Raw genomic sequence first — 6,648 nt, 5'->3', positions numbered from 1 at the left:
CTGGGAGCCTGCCTTGGACATGGCCCCTCCCGTTCTGACTCCCTGACAGCAATGCTGCAGCTGATCTCCAGGATCACCTGCAGGAAAACCCACTTAGCCACAGCCAGGGCTGATTAAATTCCTCCCAGAGACTCCAGACTCATGTAAAGAATGCATGTTCCTTCTGGTAGCATCACTGTAACCCACCCTTATCCACAACTATCCTCCAGAATAATTGCATTAAAAGAACTTTTGCCTGCTTTGAGGTTTGCTTTCATTAGAACGGGCCTTGTTTTAGCTTAGATTGGCTTTGTCTGGAGCCAATCAGGACACTGAGCTGCTGATGACAAATGGATCCTTTCTGGTCCCCACGCTCCCTCCTCCATGGAAGGCGGCAGGGTTGGGGAGGGGGAGGACTGGAGTAGTGTTTCAGGTGAGCCGGCCCGAACGTATGAAATGTACGTTTGCTTCGTGCCTTCAGTGTGGCCTAGAGGAGCCGTCCACCAAGAGGCGTGAAAAGTGTAAGCGTTATTTGCTCAGTCGTGTCCGACTCTTTGTGACCCCATGGACTGTAGCACACCAGTCTCCTCTGTCCATGGAATTCTTCAGGTAAGAATACTGGAGTGGGTTGCCATGTCCTTCTCCAGGGGGATCTTCCTGACCCAGGGATTGAACCCAGGTCTCCCTTGTTGCAGGCAGATTCTTTACTGTCTGAGCTACCAGGGAAGCCCATCAAGAAGCATGCATGATGCTTCATGTGATACAGTTGTAACAACTTAGGTTGGACTTTTGATTGATAGACGGTACTGGTGGTGATTTTTCTGAGCATCCCTCTCTGACACTTCACATTGTAAAAGATAATATTTGCCTTTTATTTGGTATAACCTGATAAGCCACTTCTTTTGTGGCTAGTAGAGCAGGAAGACTAAGATACCAGCTCTTAGGTTTGAAACCGACATCTGCCATTTACTATGCAATTTCAGGTGAGTAGTTTAAAATTCCCACGATATGGTTTTCCCATCTGTAAACTGGGTGCACTAAGTGGTACCAACCACACAGGGATGTGTGTGTGAAGCAAGCTATGTTGCTTCAGTTGTGTCTGGCTCTTTGAGATTCTATGGACTGTAGCCTGCCAGGCTCCTCTGTCCATGGGATTCTCCAGGCAAAAATACTGGAGTGGGTTGCCATGCCCTCCTCCTGGGAGTCTTTCTGACCCAGGGATTGAACCTGCATCTCTTACATCTTCTGCATTAGCAGGTGGGTTCTTTACCACTAGCACCACCTGGGAAGCCCACATAGGGCTGTAGTAAGGAGTAAATGAATTAATACCTATTAACCACTTGGAACAGTGTCTGAACATAGGAAATACTAAACAAATGTGCAGTATGATTATTACAATTATTTTTTTTTCAAAGAATGATGAACAGTTGTCATCTAAAATTGACTTGTGACCTCACCACCCTTGTTTACAAACACAGTAAAAGACACAGCCCCCTGCACAATGTAGACGCTTAAATCAGCACCCATATCACTTCTCTTCTTCAATATCAAGAACTCACCTTGCCAAGGTGAGGATCCCTCTGAAACAACAGGATACTTCAGAATCAGGACTTTGGATTTCAGCTGACCTAGGCAGATCATGTTGTGAATCTTTTCTCAATCTGCTTCATTTCCAAATATCAGCTCATGAAGATCAAAACCATCTTTGCTCTCCCTGTGGGTTTTGAGTAACTTGGATTCTTTCTTATAAAGTTTTGTTATTTCCAGGTGGAAGCTTACTTATACCCTGTGTCCCAAGAAATGACCCTCACCCCTTGGCCACATTTCTCCTGGGAAACCGGAGACAAAGGTCTTCTCCTTGAACGTGAGTATTTGGAGCCATCCTGGAACCTGGGCAGAGCAGAGGTCTGTGGCCACCTTTGGCACATTCTTAGTTGTTTTGAGGACCAGCTGCTATATCCTTTGAAATAAATTTCCAGTCAATAAACACAAAGATAAATACCCACAAATTAAGATACAAACAGCATATTTTAAATTAATCTCATTTATCTCATCTCATACGTGTCTCAAAAACGTTTAAAAGCTGGAGGAGGAGGGAAAAGCATTCTGGGCTTGACCCAGCACCCAGCTTTCCACTTCCTTCCAGCCCCTCTCACCGCCATCACGTCACTCTTATAGACTTTCATCTTTGGGGTAGCCTTTAACGTTTGGTTTATCAAGACCAAACTGCCACCGTGAGAGATCACAGGTGAGGAGGGTGAAGGGATACCCAGAGCCGACCCTGGAGGTAATTTTGGAGATCACCCCGAACTCAGTCTCCAAGTGCATGAACTCTGTTCTAAGATATCTGCATATCCATGCAAAGGTGTCCAGGGTGAATGAGAGAAATACGAAATCACCACTAGGCCAACATCGCAGTAAAAATCTTCATAGGCAAGATCCTTCACTGGATGACAAAATCTGCTGGCAAAAGCTTGAGGAGGATAACTGCCATGTTTACATGCCCCCCTCCAAATAAGATGCTTGTTCATTACCAATGGAAAGATGGTAACCTGGCCATGGAGACACCAGGAGGACCCCACTTCACCCAGATGGTCATCGTCAGTGGTGAGACACATCAACTCCATGTCCCCCTGGCCTGACATTCTGAATCGAGGGGAACCCAGCTCCGCTTCTGCCGTGTGCTTCCCAAAGGGCACAATTTCAGTCTCAGGAGAAGGTATCAGATAAACCCAAACTGGAAGACACTCACAGGCAAATGACAAGTACTCTCTCTTTTTTTTTTTTTAAATTAAATTCTCTAGCTGTGGCATGCAGGCTCAGTTGCCCTGTGACATGTGGGATCTTAGTTCCCCGAGGCTTCCCCGGTGGCTCAGATGGTAAAGAATCTGTCTACAATGCAGGAGACCCAGATTTGATACTTGGGTTGGGAAGGTCCTCTGGAGAAGGAAATGGCAACCCACTCCAGTATTCTTGCCTGGGAAATCTCATGGCCAGAGGACACTGACAGGCTACAGTCCATGGGGCTGCGAAGAGTCTGACACGACTGAGTAACACTAACACAAAGGGATCAAACCCACAACCCCTGCATAACAAAGCAGATTCTTAACCTGGACCACCAGGGAAGTCCCTGACCAGAACTCTTAACTAAAAGTTTCAAAGTCATGAAAGACAAAGGCTGAGCAGCTGCTCCGATAGCAGACCTTGCACCTACATGGAAAGTGGGATCCTGGGGTAGGTCTGGGGCCAGAAAAAGGACGTTAGTGGGAAAAGTGGTGAAATCCAAGCAAAGTCTGTAGTTGGGCATCTGGTTCCGACGTTCATCTCCTGGTGGTGCTGATCACCCTGTGGTGATGGGATAGGTTCGCCTCGGAGGAATCTGGGTCGGGCGCAAATGGAAATGCTCCCAAACTCTCCCTGAAAGTAAGGCCTTTCCTGATGACAAAATGCGTCATCGTTTGATTGGTGGACGTATCACAGACTAGCGGATTGTCAAGTGCATCACAGCAGTGCGGAAAAGAACTCTGTATTTGACAGACGTCTTGTCACAGAATATCCCAAATCTCGTCTTCGGAAAGCACTGTGGAGAAGCCAGCAGTGTTTTCTTCCATTAAAGCTGTCTTCACTCCGGAAAACAAGATGAGCAAAGGCTCATCCAACCTGGTTACCAGCTTGAACACCCACTGGGGTACTGACCTTGAGGGACACAGGCAAACGCGTGCGTTTTTACTTATTGGAGTGTAGTTGTTTTACAGTGCTGTGCTAGTTTCTGCTGTAAAACTCCGTGGATCAGCTGTAAGTGTACATATATCCCCTCGCTCTCGAGCATCCCTCCCGCCATCCCCCCATCTCGCCTCTTTTGGGTCATCACGGAGCACTGAGCTGAGCTCCCTGTGCCGTACGGCAGCTTCCCACGAGCTATCTACTTTATGCATGGTAATGTATTTATGTCAGTGCTGCTCTCTCCATTTGTCCCACCCTCTCCTTCCCCTCCATGTCCACAATCCTTTTTCTACCTCTGGATCCCTGTTCCTACCCTGTAAACAGGCTCATCTGTACCACTTTTCTATGAATAGATTGCACATATATGTATTAATATAGGATACCTGTTCTTCTCTTTCTGACTCACCTCATTCTGTATGACAGACTCTAGGTCCATCCACATCTCTACAGATGACTCAATTTTGTTCCTTTAATGGCTGGGTAATATTCCATTGTATACATGTACATCTTCTTTATTCATCTATCTGTCCAGGGACATTCAGGTTGTTTCCATGAAACTATTTTGTTTTTTACAAAGTTGGTCCAGAGACTTCTGTAAGATTGCACTTTTCACCCCTAGCGATTCCTGCAGGAGAGCTGAGCACAGTCTCTTCCTCAGGTTCATGTAAACCAGAGCGCTCACAGTCACATGAGACTCGTTAGGTGACAAAACCAATGGAGGAAGAAGTCTGGGTCCCCCGCAAGAATCCTGGATTCATTGTCAACACACCTCAGAGTTCTTTCGTCACGACAATGGCTAAAGATCTGTGTAAGAGTGACATTAAATGAACACCTTCAATACCCACACTGCTGTGTGGCTTTCACAGCACTTTCTCATTTTATTTCAGCAGCAGCTGCAGACTGTGGAGGGCCTTTGGGGCCCTGACTCCTGCCCTGGGTCACCACCACCCTGGCTGAAGGTGGGATGAGAGCAAAGAAAAGCTGAAATATCCTGGTCCTACTCCTCAAACCTGCCACTTTTGACCCTCTCTGATTTTGGTTCCACATCAAAACTCTTTATTTCCTTAGAAAGGATACATATTGTGAAGCTTAAAAAAAACCTGAATTGTGTGCAAATGGCATATTGTGCTGTTTTACTCAGCGTAAGTGAGACGTCATAGCTTTTAGGATCAGGCTTTATCAAAATTTCAGAAGAATGCTCTACAACGTGGATATTTAATGTAAAACTAGGTTTTTAGCACCTGACACAACCATGAACAGCTTCATCGTGGCCATTACTAAACAGACATTAAAGTATTCATGTAAATTCTATTTGAATAACTTTCATGCCTTGTAAAATCTGAAGAACCTTTGAAATTGATGTGAGAATGTTTAAAGAAATAAATTTGCTTTTAAGACCAGCTTTATCAGAATCCATGAAGGTTATACTGTGGCATCAATGTGCATAGTATAAATGCTGGGGGAACAAAAAGAAAAAAAAAAACCCAAAGAATGAAAAAATTCCTGTTGGATGTCATGTTCCCTGTTTATTATTCTGCTGCTGCTGCTGCTAAGTCGCTTCAGTCGTGTCCAACTCTGTGCGACCCCATAGACCGCAGCCCACCAGGCTCCCCTGTCCCTGGGATTCTCCAGGCAAGAACACTGGAGTGGGTTGTCATTTCCTTCTCCAATGCATGAAAGTGAAAGTGAAGTTGCTCCCTTGTGTCTGACTCTTAGTGACCCCATGAACTGTGGCCCACCAGGCTCCTCTGTCCATGCGATTTTCCAGGCAAGAGCACTGGAGTGGGGTGCTGTTGCCTTCTCCGGTTTATTATTCTGGGATCCTCACAAAAGCACCATTAGCACTGCCGCCTCCCACCTCTCAGCTGCAGGGTTGAACTCTGTCAGAGTCTCTTCCTCCATCTCAGCCATTAGGAGTAAGGATTCTGAGGAGAAAGGGTTGCTTTGTATATGTTGCACCCTCTGCTTTCGACGCTTTAGGTTACTGTTGCAAGATGAATGTTTATCCCATTTCTTCACTGGATTAATAAACCCAGCTTCCGCCTTGGTTTGAGCCCCCACCCCCATTGCCCAAGTCTCCATTAGAGCTTGCACTTCTCCTGTCCAGGTTGGGGGCACTTGACAACAGTGTTCATAATTGCTTTGTCTAATTGCGTGGGATCAGGGTGGTAAACTTTGCAAGGATGTTTGCCTCAAGAGTGCTCTTTCAGTTTGCCTTGTTATTCCCTCCTGTGGCTGATCTCATACCTCATTTCAGCCCACGACATCATGTCCCCTGAGGGAGTGACGCAGAATCGGGAGGGGCTGACAAGGGAGCCCCTCACCCTCCCACACGTCCATCCTGCCAGGGACAGGGCTGTCCCTCTCTGTCACCAGATGCACCTTCCAGGGAAGAAGGCAAATCCTGACTAGTCTCGTCCTGGTTCCCCCTGAGGTGATGAAGGGGACAACTGGTAGGAGAGAAGGGGTGGCTAAGAAAAGGGCTTAAATTACGGAGCTCTTCGTTTGCAGTTCCTCATCCCTGAGAGGTAGAACTGTATTCCAATTTAATTTCTTTTACAATCTAAATTCATTCTTCTGAGAAGGGTTCTACAGGATTCTGAAGCCTGTCTAAAGGGCCTTTGGTCTACATGAGGTCAGGAACCTGTGGGCGGGGGCTCCAGCCCACCCTCCAGCCAAGGAAGAATGGGGGCTTCTGAGTGCCCCGTCCTTTCTCACCCGACCGCAGCCCAGCCCAGCCCACCCCAGCCAGATATGTAGTCAGGAATCAGCCAAGACTGTCCTAGTATATATATTTTAAAAACCTCTGTTTTCTTTAATGGAATTTTACCTAGCCTGTAGCATTTGTGACTGAAGGCAGAAAGTGTGTGAAAGGATAAACACACATCCTCAGTCCCACTCCATGCCCACCCCTTCCTCATCCCTTCCCCACCCCTTACTGCCATG

At 46.7% G+C, this 6,648-nt stretch overlaps 1 long non-coding RNA gene across 2 annotated transcripts; it reads left to right on the top strand.

Moving 5' to 3' along the window:
* The first annotated feature begins 285 nt into the window (after window positions 1-285).
* Window positions 286-5,129, top strand: LOC123329082. 2 transcript variants are annotated; one of them, XR_006544226.2, is made up of 3 exons: window positions 286-588; window positions 1,747-1,843; window positions 4,590-5,129. It is a non-coding gene; the product is annotated as an uncharacterized LOC123329082 (long non-coding RNA). The 2 variants fall into 2 exon arrangements; XR_006544227.2 differs by having other exon boundaries at window positions 290-588; window positions 4,593-5,129.
* Window positions 5,130-6,648: the final 1,519 nt, after the last annotated feature.

The sequence above is a fragment of the Bubalus bubalis genome, chromosome 14 (genome assembly GCF_019923935.1).
Source record: "Bubalus bubalis isolate 160015118507 breed Murrah chromosome 14, NDDB_SH_1, whole genome shotgun sequence".
Taxonomy (NCBI): Eukaryota; Metazoa; Chordata; class Mammalia; order Artiodactyla; family Bovidae; genus Bubalus; species Bubalus bubalis.
This window is presented reverse-complemented; position numbering and strand designations above follow the sequence as displayed.